At 40.2% G+C, this 21,162-nt stretch overlaps 1 protein-coding gene across 8 annotated transcripts in view; it reads left to right on the top strand.

Moving 5' to 3' along the window:
- PEX5L (peroxisomal biogenesis factor 5 like) overlaps positions 1 to 21,162 on the top strand; it is a 252,717-nt gene that overhangs the window by 66,043 nt on the left and 165,512 nt on the right. The window lies entirely within an intron of this gene.

Below are 21,162 nucleotides of genomic sequence, written 5' to 3'. Positions count from 1 at the left end.
GAAATCAGCACTGGAGTGAACAAAGGTTCACTGTTGCAGTCCAATCAATCCCATCTTGTCTGCAAACTATTTGTCATCAATAAATATTGTACACAGAAGGGGGAAATTTTTCCATCAGGTTAAATGGAAAAGTCACTAGAGTGAAAGCATGACCACCCTGCGTTTCATTCCTAAATGTTCCCTATTCGTATCTAGTAATATAAAAATAATTCTGAGATACTGATAATTTGGAGGGGAAATTACAGTAATGCAAAGTGTCTTACTTTGTATTTTCCTTGTAAACCCACGACGGCGAGTTTATTTTTGTTCGTTTAACTTCACGCATTTCAATTTAGTGTACTGACTCTCCTAAGCATCACCAGACTTCAGGAGAAGCACAAAGGGCAGATTTAATATCTTCATTTCAGAATCTTCTGACAGATTGTTAAAGTCTGATGGTATGAGGACAGAAAATGCAGGGAGTCACGTGCCATAGAGTGGCACAGAGGCAGGCAAGACAGCTGAAGCAGGAACCCATCGCGCTGGGTCCTTGTCTCGGCTTTGCCATTTCCTAAGCAGAAGACTTTGGAGTAAGCAGTTCAAGTTCTCTGAGTTTCCGCTTCTTCGTCTGTACGATGCAATAATAGCATCTGCTCAGATGGCTGCTGTGAGGCTCAAATGGGGATGCCCCCTTGTAGGGTCATGTGCCCAGCTTGGCCTCCTGTGGTCAGTCCCAAGTCCGGAATCCAGGGCCACCAGTCCTTTGTCTTGAGACTCTTTCCTCTGTAACTCATGCCTCGTGAGTGGTGAGCTGGAGATGGTTGTGGTATCATGACATTTTCACTTCGGTTATTTCCACTGGTTTACTATTAGGCATTCTGCACGCCTTCTGTGGAGCAGTATCAGATACTCTAGTCTAGCACATTTTCAGTGGTGCCAGCTCTTCTGCCATGCCATGTGCTTGGCATTGTGAATGTAACACAGGATGTGTGTGTGTCACTCCCACACCATGGTAAAGAGCAGGGCCTTTACAGTCACACGTCTGAGTGAAAACAGGCGATGGCCATGTCGTAACTGTTTGGGAAAGTTAACCAGCTCCTGGAGCCACATGCTGCTCTGTTATAAAATGAGGAAAATAATATCTACTTCATAAAGTTCTTGTATATAAATAAGTAAGTTCTCATATATAAATGCTTAGCAAAGTACATAGCATGCAGTAAGTGCTTTATATATGGCAGGTAGTGTAGTTGATAGTTGGATTTAATAGCTGTGAGATTCCCCTTGTATATGAAAATAAACACACAGTCAACAGTCTTTTGAAAATGTCTATTCATGTCCTTTACCCACTTCTTAATGGAGTTGTTTGGTTTTTGTTTGTGAATGTGTTTCAGTGCCTTAAGGAGTCTGAATATTAGAACTTCATTAGATGCATAGTTTGCAAATATTTTCTCCCATTCTATGTGTTGTTTATTCTGTTGACAGTTTCTTTTACTGTGCGGAAGTTATTTCGTTTAATTAGGTCCCATTTGTCAACTTTTGTTTTAGTTGCAATCACTTTTGGCATCTTCATCATGAAATCCTTTCCCAGTCCTATGTCCAGAAGGGTATTTCCTAGGTTATCTTCCCAGGATCATGTCCTTTGCAGCAACATGGATGGAGCTGGAGGCCATTTTCCTAAGCAAACTAACACAGAAACATAAAAGCAAATACCACATGTTCTCATTTATAAGTGGGAGCTAAACGTCAGGTACACATGGACGTTAAGATGGGAACAACAGACACCAGCGCCTACCTGAGGGTGGGGGTGGGAGAAGGGTGAGGACCAAAAAGCTCGCTATCAGGTAATATGCATATTACCTGGGTATATGCATATTACCCAGGTAATAACTGGGTAATGAAATAATCCTCACAGCGTGTCCCTGTGACCTGCAACTCACCTGTGTAACAAACCTGCACTCGTACCCCTGAACCTAAAATAAACGTTTTAACGTTTGGAATTTTGGGACACTGAATTATAATGATTTTAAATAATAAAGTCTAGTCTGGGGTCATGGAGGCAGATGTCTTCTCCGATCATCCAGCTACAGAAATGAGGCTGGTAGACTGCATAAGAAACACAGGGAGCGAAGGAGCCTGTGGCTACATGGTGGGAGCTGGCCCCAGTATGGCAGCACCTACCAGCTTAGGCTGATCGCCACCTCGTTGGAAATGGGCTCAGTGTCCCCACACATGTGAACTTTTCAAAAAAAGCATTAATCTCTGCTTTGTAAGTGTTTACTTTTTAAAATATTTTAAACAGTATGTAATCAGAACTGTCTGAGACTGTATACAGCCCATGGGGCTCCAGCTGATGACTGACTACACTCATGAGTCTCAGGAAGGGTACTATGTGCTCCCCTGTTTCTCTCCTGGTTTATTCTTTCCCCATTGAAAATTAACCTAACCTAGTTGTTGATCTGATTAAATTAGTGGACATTAAGTTATAATTGACACTGGCCTTATGTTCCCTGGGAAATTGAAGTACCTCCAAAGAAAACTAGCCAACTTAAAATGTAAAAAAATCCCCATTTGATAAAATGAGTAGGGCAGTTACAATGAGCGGGAGATATTGCTGATGTTTCTACTTATGCAGGACTGTGTTTGCTGCCTTCTGCTCTTGCCAGCCTAGCCATCCCTGTGAGAAAACAAGGTTCTAGCATTGTTGAGTAGAAAGCACACACCACGCTCTCCTCTCCCAGTCCATCTTCCCCAATTTTCCAAGCAGTAATGCAGCTAACTCACAGAGCTCGGTTAAAAACTGTAATCACCAAGAGAGAGATCATGAGTTACCAACTGAAGTTCAACAAATATCTGAAATGCTATCAAGTACCTTTAAGATTATTGATATACAGCCTATGTGCATTACATGCAGCGTAAAAGAAAACAGCTGGACTTTGATGTTGGAAAAATGTATCGCTGTTAAGTCATTTTCAGATAGCCCGTGTTTTTCTTCTTTTTAATCTGATAGGGAAACGTGCTGGCACAGTGTTTAGTCAGTGAGAACAAATGCATAATTGAAATGACATGAGCTGACATGCTGAGTGTAAAAACGATGTGTTCTATGAAAGTAGCAGTGAGAGACAGTAGTACTTAAAAGTACACTCAGCCATTTGGTATACAACTTGGAAAGAAACCTATTCAGCCTTTTATTGTGGAAGGAGTGTCACAGTACTTATTTGTTCTTATAGTTGACTTTTAAGTAGATTCATCTGATCAAAATAAGAACGGTAAATATTAGCGCTGGAAGGAGTTTCCGAAGATAATCTAATCCAGTGGACTTAAAAATTAAAAGTTCCATCCCATAGAAGCCATTTCTAGCCCCTTTAATAGGGGAAGGAGTGTGTGTATATATGGTAATAGCACTTAAGGAGCAACTTAGGTGTACAGATAAACTTTGTTTGATGAAAAGATGCTACTGAGGAGCTTAATCCTATTGGTTCTGGTCTAATCAAAATAAGTTAAGCAAGTCTTGGAGTAAAAAGGTAACTTGACTGTGTTCACCAGGTGACTTGACATCACAGGCAGTATTTGAACTTGGGTCTGCAGCCTCTGGTCTTGAGTTCATTCTTGCACTCCTGTAACCGCCTTTCTAAATGATGATGCTTCCTCTCCTTTCTTCTGAGTGTTCTTTGCTGGTAAGATAAGCATAGTAATCAAACCAGAATATTCATTTGAGAAAAGTGTGTATTTCAGGTGCACAGCTAAAAGTCTGGTTGTCTGATAGAGTTTTATAAAAAGACATTTATATTAGATACCTCCTAATTCTTCATGAAATGGTTCTCACAAACTTTGTGACATCTTCCCAGTGTCCATCACGGTACAGAGATTAAAGATTTTCAAAGTAAACTTTGAAATCTCCTACCCTGGGATTAACAAAGTGTTTCCTCCAAGTTGACACAGACGGTTTTCCTGCAGCGCATCTCTCAGGGCCTCCCCACCTGGCTCAGTGTATCATCTCCCCTCAGCTGGCCATGGAGACTGTGAATCGTATCCACAGTCGAGCTTCCTGGCCCATCCGTTCTGAAGTCAGCTGCCCATGTTTTTGTCTAATGAACCCCGCAGGTGAACTCCGTGACTACTGATTGAATCAGCGTCTATCGTCTGTTGTCAGGAGGGCTTTGAAAACCAGGTGTGAGTGGAAGTATTTGTATACAATGATTCATGTTATAAATTCAGTGTTATCACTTATAAAAATGACAAAGGATCAGGAAGACCACACAAAATGTTTTTCTTATTTTTATGCGTGAACAACAGGGAGAGTTTCGAGAGTCCACTTCCCTTCCTCTCTGTCTTTGGATGGAGATGCCCGCCCTGCCTGCCCTTGTCATCCTGCGGTTGTGCTTCTCCGTCTCTCCTGTGCAGACGCTGCCGCGTGTCCTTTCCTGTCTCCTCAGCACCACTCTCTGATCCTGCCTCTGGAACGTGTCTCTTATTCTGACACTGCGTATATAAGGTTTGACAGAAGTGCACTTCATGCAAACCTGTGTTTTCTTTTCTTCTTAATGCTCTGTTGCTTTCTTCCTTTTCTTCAAAATGACTCGAATTCTGTCATTTCTATTTTTGGTTTAATTTTCACATGGTTTACCCCCATTTAGAATGGGTACCACTTCCTTCCTGTCTTGTGATCTAGGAAACACACACACACACACACACACACACACACACAAGTGATCATTCAATACAATTGTTATTTATTCCTCATCGTATTTTTTGGCCAGATGATCTCATTCTTGAAATATATGACTAAGTGACTTATTAAAGAAATGGTGAGAGAATGTACCATCCAGGCTTTGTACTCGATGTTCTGAATAGAAAAAACATTCATTCATCACTTTGTTTTCTAACAAAATTATCTCATTTGTATAAATTGTGAATAATTAGTGAATTTTGTTGTAGAAAAACACTAAGCATAAAAGTTGTTTTCTTCCAGTCAAGGGTTGTTCAATGATCACTTCCCTGCATTCTTAGCTTCTCTCTTTAAACTTTAAGTGTGTCCCCAAAATTGACACATTAATTTTTATTAACTGTGGGAGTAGTCCCTGAAAAAAAAATGAGTTATGTTGCATAATTTGATGGATTTCATTAATCAAATTATTTACTACAAGATAAAGCAAATTGAGCTCACAAACAGGTTAGATACTGTTAAATTTTTGAGCTAAAGGTGTAAAACCATGGGAATTTTGCATTTTTTAAAAAAGGAAGCAACTTATTTTTGTCCAGATGAATGAGCAATTTTACTTTTGCATGCAGACTCCAAGGAACTTGACTTAAAATCATGCCCTTGGGTCAGGACTTTTATGAACAGCAGTAGCAATGCCCCACGGACCCCAACACTGCTTGGCTTACAGGTGAACACCCAAGACATAGTGAGAGCTAATGGTTCTCACTATCTCCAAATAAAATCCAAACTCCTCCATTGAACTTACAGGCCGTTTGTTCATTGTCATCATCATGCTTATCTAATGCCCACTGGACCATGCCCCATCCATACTGAACACCTTGAAGCATCGAGTGTTTGATGCTCTTCTTCCCTTCATGCCTCTGCCCTTGCTCTTCCTTCTGCCTACGTGTAAGAATATAACACATATCACAAATATTTAGATGTATCTGCTAGAAGGAGAGGATATAGATTGCAAGAAAGGAGGCCTCCTCCTAGTTCTGACCAAGGCTGGCCCCTTGGAGAATCCAAATGATAAGAGAGCAAAGAGGGAAAGAGCAAGTCCCCCTACTTCTGTAGAGGAACAGACTTCTTCAACCTTACAGATATAGGGGAGAAATGAGAAGAAATAAACAAAACAAAATACAAGCCGCTCCTGAAAAGAAGAGGCAGAAAATGAAGAAACAGAAAATCTGAGAATCTATTATTTGGAGAAATTTGTTATGAAAACAATTTTGCTATATGTGTTCTGGGCATAGTTGTGGGGGAAAACACCCAGTTACATTGAGTACATTAATACCTGCTGTAGTTCTAAAAAATAATTGGCCCTGGTTCTGTCTGCTCCCAGGTAGTTCTTCCCACGTGGTGAGTGAGGAGGAACAGCAGAGCCAGGTCGGGGAACGCTGGTGACTTTCAGCCTCAGAGAGCACTAAATAGGGAATCATTTTTTTTGTAACTGGTCCTGAGAGAAGCTATATGAAAAAAAAAAATTCATTTATTTTCTCTATTATGAAATAACTCCAGGAGGAAGATAGGATGCTGCTTTTGAAAAAAAATACATTATTTTGATGGAAATGATTTAATCTATTTTATTTAGTTTACACAAACTTATTTACCGCCTAATTTTTTGGTAGGCATTTGCTAGGTGCTGGAACACTGAGATAGTATAACCACAGTCATGGTCCTTAAGGAGCCAGCAGCATGGTTGGACTCACAGTCACCAGACACTCACAGTGCCCGCGCCGCAGCAGTTGAAACCAAGGGCTCCCAGGGAGCTTTTGGGAGCCTCGGAACTCTGAGAACTAAGATGTGCACTGTTTCCTCCTCCCCTAGTCGTAGTTCAGAAAAAGTGACAAGTTTTTTTTAGTGCTCCACACGTTCCCAGGAGGAGATTGGGCAGTGGGGACAATTGCCAGAGATGTTTCTTAGCACCAGTTTATTCAAAGAGGGTTCATGGGCCACAGATCAGCATCACCTGGAGCTTGTTAGAAATTCCTACTCTGAGCTTCAGACTCGGGAGGTGGGCCCAGCAATCTGTTTTAACAATTTAAGCCTGTTTCACAGACTTAAATGAAATATCGGTTGGCTGTTTGTTATTTTCTTCCCTTATTCCTTCCTGTCTCCGTTGTTAAGGACAATTATCAGCATAAAAGAGGTTTTTAATACCTATTTTTAGATTACATTCCAGCCTGGGCAATAGAGCAAGAATCCTGTTCTCTCTCCCCCTTTTTCTTTCTCTTTCTTTCTCTCAAAACAACAACAACAACAACAAAAAGCCCTGCAGAGGAACCCCGTCTACACTGCGCCTCCTAAGAGGCATTGGTTTTTGTTATTTCAGTTTTTGGTGTCAGGAAAGGATTTTTTATACTTTGATAAAGACAGTAACTTTTTTTATTTTCAAAGCCTACAAGTGAGAATAGAGACAAGTATCTTAAATCCTTTATCTGAATGTTCCTGACCTTGCAAATAGTCGTTCCCTGCCTCATCATTAAAGCAAACCTACTCAGGAATCAATCCTGTAACCCAAGTTGTAACAAAAACAAAGCGTAAATGATGGAGACCAAGAGGTGAGGCTTGTTAACACAATAGTTGTCTTAAGCTTTTCTGATCTTAGGCCACTTTTATTAAAAGACTGATAATAACAAGACACACTTAGCATTCAGTGTGTGCGTTACTCATTTAATCCTCCCAACAACTTCATCATGTAGGTTACTATGATATCCATTTTACAGTACACACCAGGGCAAAGGGATTTCACATGGGGCTGCTGGGTTGCACAGCTCCAGAAGGCTATGCTATGCAGCAGTACACGGCAGTGCTGGGCCAAGTGAGTTCACGTTTAAAAACTTCCCTTCATCATACCTCCCTCACTTAGTAAGGAAACGTCTTGCAATTTTGACTGTAAGATGGTAAAATCTGAAAAAGACTTCCTATTTTTAAAGGAAACCTATACCATATGTGATAAAGAAAAGCATAAATACAACAAGATGGGAAAACAGGAAAATATATTTTTCCTTCCAGAAAAGTATTCTTGAGTGTGTGTGTGTGTGTGTGTGTGCGAGAGAGAGTGAGAGAGAAGAAATAGGGAAAAGGAGAATGTGTGGATACATAGCCATAAACATACATAATCAAAAGCAAAGCTGCAAAAAAGAGCAGATGCCCAGTCCTTAAACACGCGCCCACTTCTGAGGCCACTGGGGCATGACACAATACTGAACGGCTGGGACCGGGTGACCAGATAGCCCTGTAAGATAACCAGTAACAACCATGTCTTGCATTGGGGTGGCGACATATGCTTCAAGTCCTTGTATCTGAGGTGCTACTTAAGATAAATCCTTCTTTTGCATTAGAATTACCTCTGCACCCACCACATTTGAAAAATTCCACACCTGGCACAAAACCAGAAAGCCCGTCACTTCAGGGTTTGCTGAGCAGCTTTCTGTTATGGGACTGGATTTCTGTGCTCTGTAAATGTCACTCCACCAGCTGCCCTGCAGGGTCTCACCTTTCTTCTTAGGCTGAAGTTCCTGCTGAACAGCAGAGCTGGTTTATCCCAAGTTGCTGGCATGTGTCCAGTGTCATTCATGCATGTCTACAGAAGTGGTCTGAGATTTGATATTTAGCCACCCCTCTAGCCTTTCACCCAACATGACTCTACCCCTCCCAGCTCCTTGTGATTCCTTTTGTGATCCTCCCAAAAGCAGTGCTCCAGCCTTCCTCCCTAAGCCTTGTTAATGCTAGATGACTGGCAGTCACCCTTGGGGGCCCTTCTCCCAGCTACGTTATGCTTATGATGTATATATAAAGCCATTCTCCAGAAGTTTTGGGCAAGGCAAAAGCGTCACCCACGATCCCGAGGATTCTTCCTGTTGCATACGCTCTCAGTTTTGCATAATTACAAGCTTAATTTTAATTTTTTGCATAGTTGCAGTGTGCAATTTTGTACCTGTTTATGAAACATTATGTCACACTCATTTTTCCACACTGCTGTATAGTTTTTATAAATGTCATTTTAGTGGTTGCCTTATATTGAATCAAGGTGACCCTCAGGCATTTTTTCCTGTGATGTTCCCGGGCTCATTCAGTGACCATTTAAACCTTTCCCTTCTTTCAAGATGCAAGTTACGGAATTAAAGAGGAAAAGAAGGGATTGCAAAAAAAAAAAAAAATCATGTACATTACTATGATTAGACATATACTGACTTACCATGAATTATGCATGATGTTTGTGGGAATTTGCTGTGTCATCTTTTCATATCCCTGCTGTACCATTAAGCATCTCTGGAGATGGCACATGAAGGTTGCATCGCTCCATGAAACCTCAGGTGTAAGCCACATTCTAGGTGGCAGTTACACGGCATTTCTGTTTCCTGAGGCTGACCACAGCCAAACCACAAACATGGATTTGCATAAATTCAATTGGCATGAATGTTTTAATTCACTGAGAAAAGAAACTATTGTTGCAGCCACATAAAACTTAGGAGATAATTTACTTTAGTACCTTATTCATTGAGGACACAGATATATATATATGTCTGTGATATTCTTATGCCAAAAAAATACACTCTAGAAACCCATATTGAAGTCTAAGCAAATAATATGAAGTGGTTACCACTAAAGGGAATTCAGACCTAAGACTGCTTCATATTTAAGGGCAGTGAAAAAAGAAATAATCATGAATTCGTTTTAGAATATATTATTTTATAAGCATTCTAGATTTTACAGTTTTTTCCTAGGTTTCCTATCTCTTAAGCTGATAAAGAACCAAAGGTACAGAAAGTTATTAGGGTCTGTGACACAGAGCTGAAATACAAGTGAGGGTGCTAAGATTCAGGTTCCTGACACTGCCAGTGACTTTCTACTTGACCTTGAACAAATCGCTAAGGCTTAACTTCTCTATCAGCAAAACGATAGTTTCCCTACTTCTATCTCCCAAGAATTCTGGAAGAATTTCTTAAGGAAAACTATAAAAATAATCATTTGAGCCACTCAGGAGGATTACTTCCTGTGAATAAATCCAGGATGGTATCATCTGTAAGGAAAGCACTCATGCCCAAGGGTTATGAATCACTTTCTTGTGTTAAAGAGCAATTTAAAATGAAATCCCCTATAGAAAAGTGAACACATCCATTATGATTACTTTTACATCAGTAGTTATTGGGGGAGGGGCAAGGTATAGCATGATTTTATGAATTTATAAGTGATCGAATTAATTACATTGGATTTTTTTGAGTGATTATTTAGATAACTTTCTCTTAATCATAATAAGAAAAAAGGTAGATGAATTCTCATATTTATGTTTTTCAACTGCCCCAAAAGGTTATGTTATAATGCATAGTTCTAAAGAAATAATGGTACTTTAATCACTACAGATTCTATTTTTCTGAAATGAACACAGTATTTTTCCTGAAACAGCAAAACTTATGCTGAGGCTCCCAGACTTTATTTAGCAGTCAAGAAATTATATAGCCCATGTAAAAAGATGTTTGTCCGCCTCCACTAGAAAAACACTTCCCAGATGAATTTTGTTAACACCTAACCCTTCTTTTTGAAAAAAAAATGAAAAGCATAGCAGAACTCATAATGAGTCTTTAGCAAAAAAAAGTCACATAACATTGCTCAAAACACAAAGAAACCCAATTAGCTTCAGCAAAGTGCCAAAGAAAAGGAGAACTTTCTCTCACAAAGTAAGCTGACATTTAGAACCACGCTGTATAGTTTTGAAGGGAATTAGGCCCTCTATCAATAAACTGTCTTTGGAACAATTATTTCAAGCTCTACTTGTACCAAAGGTTAATAATCACAAATGAGTTCTTACTATGCTTCCTTATTTAGAAATATGCTTCTGTGACATGAGAAGGGCCTGCCACTAGCTTCCTCAGAACTTCCAACCTATCAGGAAGAAGAAATTATCTAAAAAATAATAAAATATATATATGGCTGAGTGCAGTGGCTCACATCTGTAATCCCAGCACTTTGGGAGGCCAAGGCGGGCAGATCACACGGTTCAAGCAATTCTCCTGCCTCAGCCTCCCAAGTAGCTGGGATTATAGGCACGCTCCACCACGCCTAGCTAATTTTGTATTTTTAGTAGAAATGGGGTTTCTCCATGTTGGTCAGGAGATAGAGACCAGCGCGGCCAATAGTGACACCCCATCTCTACTAAACAACAAAAATTAGCTGGGCATGGTGGCACGCTCTTGTAGTCCCAGCTGCTTGGGAGGCTGAGGCAGAAGAATCACTTGAACCTGGGAGGTGGAAGTTGCAGTGAGCCGAGATCGTGCCATTGCACTCCAGCCTGGCAACAGAGTAGGGCTTCGTCCCATATATATATGTATGATTTAAAGTTCATGGTGAAGTCAGATTATAGGACAGGAATTAGAGAAAGGGGGAGTACAGAGAAATTTTGGTGAATGAGCTTGTGCAGAGGTCATGAAAACACACATATAGACACTGTAGATGAAACTGAAGAGTTGAGTGGGTCATACTTTACACCATAACCATCCAGTTTAGTCACTCTATAAGTGGGACAAAGAGGAGGGAAGAACAAAGGGAATTCACATTGTTGAGCGCCTATGATGTGCCAGACAGCGTCCTGAGGGATATGATGAACAGTCTTTCAGAATGAGGAAAAAAAAGACAAAGTTTAGAAGGGTTGAGAAACCGGAAGAGAGTCGCATAGCCAGTCAAGCAGCAAACGTGGAGTCGAAATCAGGTCTGTCTGCTTCCAAAGCCCACACTCCCTCCACCTCTGTCAACCACCTTCCCACCAGCCCTCGAGAAAACTAAACTGCATTGCACTGTGGTGAATTTACAGATACAGTCAGTAGTTACTGCTCGATGCCCAGAAGAGATTAAATAGAAGGGCCTTCTTTAAATTGAAAACAAAAAAGTCTCCCAGAAAGCCCCTGCTGGTCACCTGCTGCCACTTTCCAGTTCCCTTGTGGAGATTCTTTGGAAGAAGCCCAGTACTGAATAATGGAATAGGGCAAGCAACGGGTTCTCCTAAAGCATAAGAAACTCCTAAAAATAAAGAGTGTTTGTTCTGTTTCCTAGTTTGCACACAGATATATCTGCATTTTACTCATAATTGGCCTGAAGATACATTGTACTAGAAAAATCACATGACTCATTTTGCCAGGCTTTTCTCCCATTCTGAGAGTGCTGAAGCTCCTTTACTCAGGGCCGGCTTTTTCCCCACTAACAGTTAATTCTTGGGCTTGTTCTTGTGGAACTTAAATAGTAAAAGTATCCAAGGCAGGTACAAAAGAAGAAAAAAAGAAATCTCTGGAACTTAAGAAGCTGTAATTTCCTGTAGCCAGATGAAAGCACACCTCACATCCCTTTTTGGATTTATAGAATTAACGACATTGAGAGATACAAGGTTAAAATTATAATATTTCTAGAAGACTCAGGTAGATAAAGGGAAGCAAAATAGTTTGCCTTTGGGGACATTTATAATACCTTGCTGACTTTTAGCTTCATTAGTTGCCAAACATTTTCTTTCTCACGTGTTCATGTCAGTTGATCACCGCTTCTCTTTTCAGCTTTCGCTTGCTCCATTATGATTTACTGCCTGTCCACCTCTATGCCAACTATTTGTTTTGCTGCTTCTCTTTTCTAACGTCACTACTCCATTTCCATCCTGAGTCATGATAAGGCCCCAGACCTGACAGTCCTTTCATCACTGAGTATGGATCATTTAGAGATGTTCCCTACAGCATCATGGAAACCAACTTAGAGGCACTTATGAATGATACAGCCCTCCTGCTTCTCAAAACAAAATGAAATCTTTTAATGTTAAATTGATCAAGATTTTTTATTGAACAACGTAAACCTCCTTGGTTACACCTGCGTGCAACAGATTTGAATGGCAGCACAGCAAATCTTTAAATTTTAAAAAAACATTTCAGATGTGTCTGTTCATATCCTTTGCCCACTTTTTGATGGGGTTGCTTTTTTCTTGTTATTTTGTTTAAGTTCCTTGTAGATTCTGGATATTAGCCCTTTGTCAGATGTATAGGTTGCAGAACATTTTCTCCCATTCTGTAGGTTGTCTGTTCACTCTGATGATGGTTTCTTTTGCTGTGCAGAAGCTCTTTAGTTTAATTTGATCCCATTTTCAATTTTGACTTTTGTTGCCATTGCTTTCGGTGTTTTAGTCATGAAATCTTTGCATATGCCTATGTCCTGAATGGTATTGCCTAGGTTTTCTTCTAGGGTTTTTTGATTTTAGGTCTTATATTTAAGTTTTTAATCCATCTTGAGTTAATTTTTATATAAGGTGTAAGGAGGAGGTCCAGTTTTAGTTTTCTGCATATGGCTAACCAGTTTTCCCAACACCATTTGTTGAATAGGGAATCCTTTCCCCATTGCTTGTTTTTGTCAGGTTTGTCAAAGATCAGATGGTTGTAGATGTATGGTGTTATTTCTGAGGCCTCTGTTCTGTTCCATTGGTCTATATATTTGTTTTGATACCAGTACCATGCTGTTTTGATTACTGTAGCCTTGTAGTATTGTTTGAAGTCAGGTAGCATAATGCCTCCAGCTTTGTTCTTTTTGCTTAGGATTGTCTTGGCTATATAGGCTCTTTTTTGGTACATACGAAATTTAAAGTAGTTTTTTCTAATTCTATAAATTACATTGGGCAGTATGGTCGTTTTCACAATATTGATTCTTCCTATCCATGAGCATGGAATGTTTTTCCATTTGTTTGTGTCCTCTCTTATTTCCTTGAGCAGTGGTCTGTAGTTCTCTTTGAAGAGGAGGTCATTATTGAATCAATATGATCTATGCTGTTTTCAAAAGAGTCATTGAAAAGTAAATGATTAGATTAACATGCAGGTTATTAACTATCTCCAAACAGTCTTTTTGTCATTCTGCTATATATGCATCTTTCCCTTCTTCCCTCACCACCCCCTTTTCTTTCTGCTACAGGTACAGAGTATTAACAAAGGTGGTAGACATTTTCTCAAATATTCAGTTTAAAAAATTACAAAAATAGTTCTTTCTCAACATTTGAAACAAAGCCAGGAAAGAAATAAAATTCAGTGAGTATTTCATTTCCTAGAGAGATGAGAGTATGCCTTTCATATGTTGTTATGTCAGATTGCTTGATATCACACAATCCAAATTAAATGCAGCTAAATGCCTTTGCTTTGGAAATCTGCGTTATTAGATCCAAGAAGCTTTCTTGCAAGTCTACAGTGTAAACAAAGTATAGTAGGAAAAGCAAGCATTACTTCTGCACTCAAAGACCGTGCGTTTAAGAGAAAAAGTCACTATTGTGAACAATTGCTTTGTAATTGTGAATCATCACAAATTTATCAATGATAAATTTATAATGATAAATTTGTGATATTTCCACTGTTGGAAATATGTAGGAAGGAGCTGGGATGTGGAATAAAGAAGATAAATTATATACATACATATATATATATATATATATATATATATATATGTAGTTATTTAAGCCATTTTATTTTCTTGGTTTTATTTCATCATCATTGTCACCATCATCAACATTGAACACTCCCCATGGACCACATGGCATAAAAATTCTTCCTCATTTTGAAAAGTGTACACTCTATGTACTTAAGAAATTAATATCTAAACAAAGTGATTTGAACAAAACAGCAGTTTATTTCTCTCTCACAAAAAGGAAATCTGGTATTATACCATGCAGGGCTGGTATAAGAGCTCCTAAGTAGTCAGAAATGCATGTCTCTTCCAGCAGTTTGTTCTGCTATACCTTAGAAGAGGACGTAGTCCTCATATTCTAAAATAGCTGCTGAATTCCCATTTATCATCTCTGACTTCAAGGCAGCAAGAAGAAACAAAAGTGGGGCTAGAAAGGTAAAAAAGAAATCTACCCTTCCTTTTCTTTTCTTTGTTTTTTGAGACGGAGTTTTTGCTCTTGTTACCCAGGCTGGAGTGCAATGGCGCGATCTCGGCTCACCACAACCTCCGCCTCCTGGGTTCAGGCAATTCTCCTGCCTCAGCCTCCTGAGTAGCTGGGATTACAGGCACGCGCCACCATGCCCAGCTAATTTTTTGTATTTTTAGTAGAGACGGGGTTTCACCATGTTGACCAGGATGGTCTCGATCTCTTGACCTCGTGATCCACCCTCCTCGGCCTCCCAAAGTGCTGGGATTACAGGCGTGAGCCACCGTGCCCGGCTTCTTTTCTTTTTTTTAAGGAGTCTGTATAAGTTTCATAGAGACCATTTGCTTATACTTCATCGCACAGAATTTAATCAAGCAGTCAAAACTGGCTCCTGGAGATGGGTTTCCCCTAGGAAATAGACTCACTTATTCTGCATGTAAAATATCTACCTGAAAAGCTTATTACTAAGGAAGAAGGATACTGAAGTAGAAAACTAGTAATCTCAATTCTAGTGCTCACACTCAAACTGTCAAAACTAAATGTCTTCTCTAAAGTCAGTGACAAAAGAAAATAAGCATATATCACACATGTTTTGGAATTTTCTTAACAATTCAATCTTATAAAGTCACAAAGCTCAAATTTATTTCATTGAGGTTGGGAGTGGAGAAAAGAGAAGAATTTTTTTATGGAATATGCAAAGTATCTTCTGTGATAGCTTTCAGCATTTCCCTGCAAAAGAGAGCAGACTAACCCGTGCATATTCTGAGGTAAGAAAAGGCCAGCAGGACTTACATCTTATAGGGTCCCTTGTTCCAGTGCGGTCTGGTCCCCTTCGCCATTGGCACCATGCATATGCCTCTAACACACTTGCTTATTCCTCCTCTTATGTTACCGTGTTTCAGAATACTCACCAATTTCCTCTCGGCCTTTCCTCGTCCATCGCTCACTTAGCCAGGAGACCCTTAATCTCCCCTGCACTGCTATTGTTTTACTTGCTTTGGCCTCGTGGGACTTCCATGCAGTGCCAGCGAGGGGCACATTACCATCATCCTGCCTTTGTTTCCTGCATGCTCATTGCGTATTTTCACCTGGACCGTAAGTGCCTGAGCAGCTCTATGCAGTCTCTACTGCTTCAGCCCTCACGTGCTCGCTGGGGATAGTGTGTGCTACGGGCCCTCAGCAGGCGCTAGCAGATCAGATAAAAGATGTGAGAAGATGGGAAGGAGGTGTTTTTTACGAAGCTGCACTCATTGCCCAATAAGTCTGACTAGGAGACGTGCTGGGACCAAGCACCACAGGGCAGAGGGAAAGACTCAGAGCTCACCTGACCATCCAGAAGCCTGCAGTGCGACACCACTGTCACTGACCAAGAGAATTCAGGTGGCACTGGGTTCAGAGAGTTACAGTCCTTCAGCCACAGTTTCACAGCACCAAGAAAGCAGTCCTTTTACCACAGAGCCTCAGCAAAGGCTGACGGTGGGGGAAGAAGGCTCACAAGTGGTAGGTGAGATGTCAGAGTCCCAGCCAGGATGAGGACAGAGTTCTAGAGAGACTGAAGTTGGACCCAGGGGTGCAGGCTGGGCCCATGTTGCCAGCCCTCTCAAGGTAAAAACTGCATCTTACTCCTTTTTATATTCCTAGCACCTAGCACGCTCCTGCCTACAGCAGGTTTTTAATACATGCTTGTCCCTCTGGGTAACCTGTCCATAATCACGAGATGATTTCAGACTTCGCCAGCTTGTCAGATGAGGATCTCCATTCCTCCTACTCTTGAGGGTTTAGTCTTACTTTGCATGAAAAAGGCAGCAGCTGGGGCGAGAAGGCCACCTGTCCCCACTCAGTTTCTTTGTGCTTGGAGACAAAGTGTGATACTCTGTAAGGCAGTCCACCGTGAACACAGGCAATTCAGTGTGTAGTTCTACCAGATGTTTTATAGAAAGTCATACTTAATGGGCTCTAAATTTTAAAAGGAGCCATTGCTTGGTCTTATTTTTTAAGGGAAATGATTTCTAGTGCTTACATATTATAGAATACTATGTGCAACTTAAATCGTGCTGACAGAGTTTATACTGACATGCACAAATGCTTAAAACATTAAGCAGAAAACAAAGGCAAGACAAAAACTTGGGAAGATCCACTGTGTTAAGATGCTTAACAAAAAGGACTCTAAGGAAACATTCTAAAATGTTAATAGTATCCCTGATGGTCTAGTGGTTAGAACAAATAGATATATTAATAGTAATTATCTCTGGATGCTGGGATAACAAGTGGTTTTTAAAATTACTTATTATTTTACAAAAACAACTTTTCTGTTCTTCTAAGTTCTGTACTTTACCATTCATTCATTCTTCCCAAAACACTTTTTTAAAATAGAATATTGCGACATGACTAAAAGTATGAGAAAGACCTGTACAATTAATCAGACTAGAAAAAATGCTATTCCAAACCTCAGCTACAAATACAGACATGTATTTCGTGTAAATAAGAGAGACACAATGGCACCATAACTGGGAAAGCTAGTCATGAGATCTGCTCACTGTCGGCATAATGCAGCATTAATTAAATAGTATTAAAGTCCCTTTGCTTGAATGTAGACACACTGATTGCTTGTGTTTAAAATCAACATCAGCAAAAATGCTCCAAAAAACTTCTTAGTTGCCATTTTACATAATCCTGTTAAAATTGCATTTTAACAGTGAACATTAGTAGCTTTAGAAGCTTCAGATTAATAAACAAGTCCAGCGCTTCCACAGAGAGAAAATCCAAGGGAGGCATTCTTTTTGTTTACCTAGTACTTTGTTTTCTCAGCAGCTGGTGGGGACTGAGGATTGGGAAGAAGTGAAGAAATACAGTTTTGAAAGTGATAGCATCATTTATAATTTTACGAATTGAATTGGTAGCTCCTGCAGGGAGGAAATTTTGCTGAGCTCTAATTCTCCCCATGGACCCACACATCTCATTGTATTTCTCCCATGCTGCCTTCCTATTCGTCTCCTCATTCATCTTCTCTGGTCAGATGACAACTCTGCCCGTGCCCACTTCCTAGCTGAGATTATGGTTAAGTTTCTTAAGTTCCCTGAAACTCTTTTTCTTTGGCTAAAATCAAGGATAGTCACATCTGCCTCCATAATTGGTGTGAGGATTTGAAATAATGTATTCTTAGCAATAGTAGATGTTCAATTAATGGTAACAATAATCAATTGTGTAATATTTATTATAAAAATATTATTCAATTAATGATAACTATATTATTATGTTTTCTATCTTTTACATTTCAGAATCTTTTTTTTTTTTTAATTTTACTTTAGCTTCTGGGGTACATGTGCAGGTCATGCAGGGCTGTTGCATAGGTGCATACATAACCAGGTGGTTTGCTGCCTCTATTCCCCCTTTGACTATATCCGGCATTTCTCCCCATTTTATCCCTCCCCACCCTCCCACCCACTACTGTTCCTCCCCTACCCCCGCCAACTGACCCCAGTGTGTGATGCTCCTCTCCCTGAATCCACATGTTCTCATTTTTCAACACCTGCCTATGAGTGAGAACATGTGGTGTTTGGTTTTCTGTTCTTGTGTCAGTTTGCTGAGAATGATGGTTTCCAGATTCATCCAAGTCCCTACAAAGGACATGAACTCATTGTTTTTTATGGCTGTGTAGTATTCCATGATGTATATGTACCACATTTTTTTGTCCAGTCTATCATTGATGGGCATTTGGCCTGGTTCTAGGTCTTTGCTATTGTACACAGGGCTGCAATGAACATACGTGTGCATGTGTCTTTATAGTAGAACGATTTATAGTTCTTTGGGTATATACCCAGTAATGGGATTGCTGGGTCAAATGGAATTTCTGTTTCTAGATCCTCGAGAAATCACCACACTGTCTTCCACAATGGTTGAACTAATTTACACTCCCACCAACAGTGTAAAGTGTTCCTATTTCTCCACATCCTCTCCAGCATCTGTTGTCTCTAGATTTTTAAATGATTGCCATTCTAACTGGTGTGAGATGGTATCTCAATGTGGTTTTGATTTGCATTTCTCTAATGACCAGTGATGATGAGCATGTTTTCATGTTTGTTGGCTGCATAAATGTCTTCTTTTGAAAAGTGTCTGTTCATATTCTTTGCCCACTTTTGAATGGGGTTGTTTGTTTTTTTCTTGTATGTCTGTTTTAGTTATTTGTAGATTCTGGATATTAGCCCTTTGTCAGATGGGAAGACTGCAAAAATTTCTTCCCATTCTGTTGGTTGCCAGTTCGCTCTAATGATTGTTTCTTTTGCTGTGCAGAAGCTCTGAATTTTAATTAGATCCCATTTGTCTATCTTGGCTTTTGTTGCCATTGCTTTGGTGTTTTAGTCATGAAGTCCTTGCCTATGCCTGTGTCCTGGATGGTTTTGCCTACTTTTTCTTCTAGTTTCAGAATCTAATTAAACTCCTCGCAGAATTTTTTGGTGTCTGGAAATTTCGATCCTGCTTCCAATTGATTGATAAATATACATATAGCCTGTGGAACTGAGAAGGGGCACTAGCAGTTTCTCACTGAGTATACTTTCACAATACCCCAGTGAGAGGCTTTTCCATGTCTGCCGTGTTCATTAATGTGTATGAGTCTCCACTCAATTGAAAATTACCCAAGTAGGAGGTCCATGTTTCATATACTGTGAAATGCCTTATAGCCAGACTACTCAATAGATACTCACTGCTACTGACAGATTTAATAATATACATCAAATATTGCTCATTGATTCTTCTCTTTTTGTCAATGCAAAAAAATCCATGTTTAGTGCAGCTACATTTGACACCATTTAGAGGTGGGCCATTGGTGTAGAAGAACCCAAACTGGCAAAAGCTGCCTCCACTAACTGAAAGCTTTTCTTACCTGTAGCTGTGTGCTATATTAAAGAGAGAGCCTCTAGCTTCTGGTTCTCAGTCACAGATGCACACTGGAATAACCTGAAGATTTTTTCCAAATACTGATGCCTGCCTAGGTCCCGCCCCAGGAATTCTGATTTAATCATCCGAAGCAAGGCTTGGCTCTAGCCTACCCCCCAAGAGCTTCTGCTTTTTCAGTAGCCATTGAAACCCTGTTAGTGACTCTACTTAGAGTTAAGAATCCGTATGTGCTTTGCGAATTGGCTGTTTTATCTTCCCACTTTCTTCTTGTTGTCATTATCACTTCTATTCTAACATAATTTCTCATTGAGCTTCTCTATTGATAATTTTTTGTCTTTCTGCAGTCTCTGTGTTTGGCCTGTAAAGAAGAAGTCTCGTTTGGGAGGTGAGGGGCGGTGTCCAGTGAAGGTAGCCTTCTTCAGACCTGCCCTGTGTCTTGCACTTTTCTAGGCTCTTTATTTCCTTTATTCTTTACAGCAATCTTGGAAGGCAAGTGAGAGCACCTCAGCTACCATTAAGAAAACTGTAATTCACCAAAATGAGTTCACTTACTCTGTATTATACAGCCAGCAAGAGCCTGGATTCAAGCTCAGATTATTCTGATTTCAAGACTCTTTCCACTCACAGTGGATCACAAAATCAGAGCCCTTGGGTGAGGCTGGGGGGTGGTAGAGGTGGTCACATGGCAGAGTGGAGCTGTCCAAGTATAGAGCAATGAGGAGAGGTGAGGACAGTGGCAAATAAAGAATGGAGGCCCCTAGAATATTCAGATGCAAAAAAAAAAAATTCAACACTGCAGATCAACAAAATATATCTATCTATCCACTGAATGTGGCTTGCAAGTCACCAGCTTTCAGCCTTTATTTTTCCAACTTTGCAAAAGAACATTCATGCCATTTCCCTCTGCAGCCACGTAGATGAGGCATGAAATATGCCGCGTGACCTTGCGTGGGATAACTGGGACTAGTGGCTAGAAGTAAAAGGAGGTGAATTTTGATCTGATATGTTGCATAGACTTTCCTATCAGCTGTCCAGCAAAGGAACTGGCTGCCATGAAGCAGAAAGCTCACACCAGGAGGACAGAGTGAAATAAACCTCTGTAGCACTCCCAAGGAAAGGTGTCTTCCATGGATGGAAGGTACAATTCTGTTAAATATTTTTTGACCTTATAGCGTGTACCATGCCCTGTACAAGCCTCCGTGGGAAGCGTTCAGATACAAAACCTCCCCCGGAGGCTGCAGTCTTATTAGATAGCCTGGCATCATGCTAACAAGTCTTTAACTATGTCTCTAACCCTTGTCATAACCTCAAGTGGTAGATGCCATTGACCTGAGTTAAGAGATGAGGAAATTCAGACTTAGAGAGATCTAGAAAGTTATTTAAGGGCACACAGTATTGAGTGACAGGGAAAGGATCTCAGCCAGGAAGTAAAGTCTGTGCTCTTAGTGACTGTTCCAAATATCCTCCCTCAGTAGGGACACCAGGTCAGAAACCTGAGTCATCATTCAGGAAATCTGTCCCAGCCCTGGTGTCGCAATACTCAAAACTTAGGCGATTTCACCCTGTCCCAACCATACCAAGAAGGAGCAAGCTGAGAATCCCCATTCTGCCAGCTTCTTCTGGTTGCTAGAGATGTGATATGAAAACCACAGCTAACTTGGCTCTATCTGATTGAATAACAAGGGAACCAATTGCAAACTGCCTT

Source organism: Aotus nancymaae, unplaced genomic scaffold, assembly GCF_030222135.1.
Source record: "Aotus nancymaae isolate 86718 unplaced genomic scaffold, 86718_ANA_hifiasm-v0.15.2.pri h1tg000067l, whole genome shotgun sequence".
Classification (NCBI taxonomy): domain Eukaryota; kingdom Metazoa; phylum Chordata; class Mammalia; order Primates; family Aotidae; genus Aotus; species Aotus nancymaae.
The sequence above is the reverse complement of the archived record's forward strand: the minus strand, read 5'-3'. Positions and strand labels throughout refer to the sequence as shown.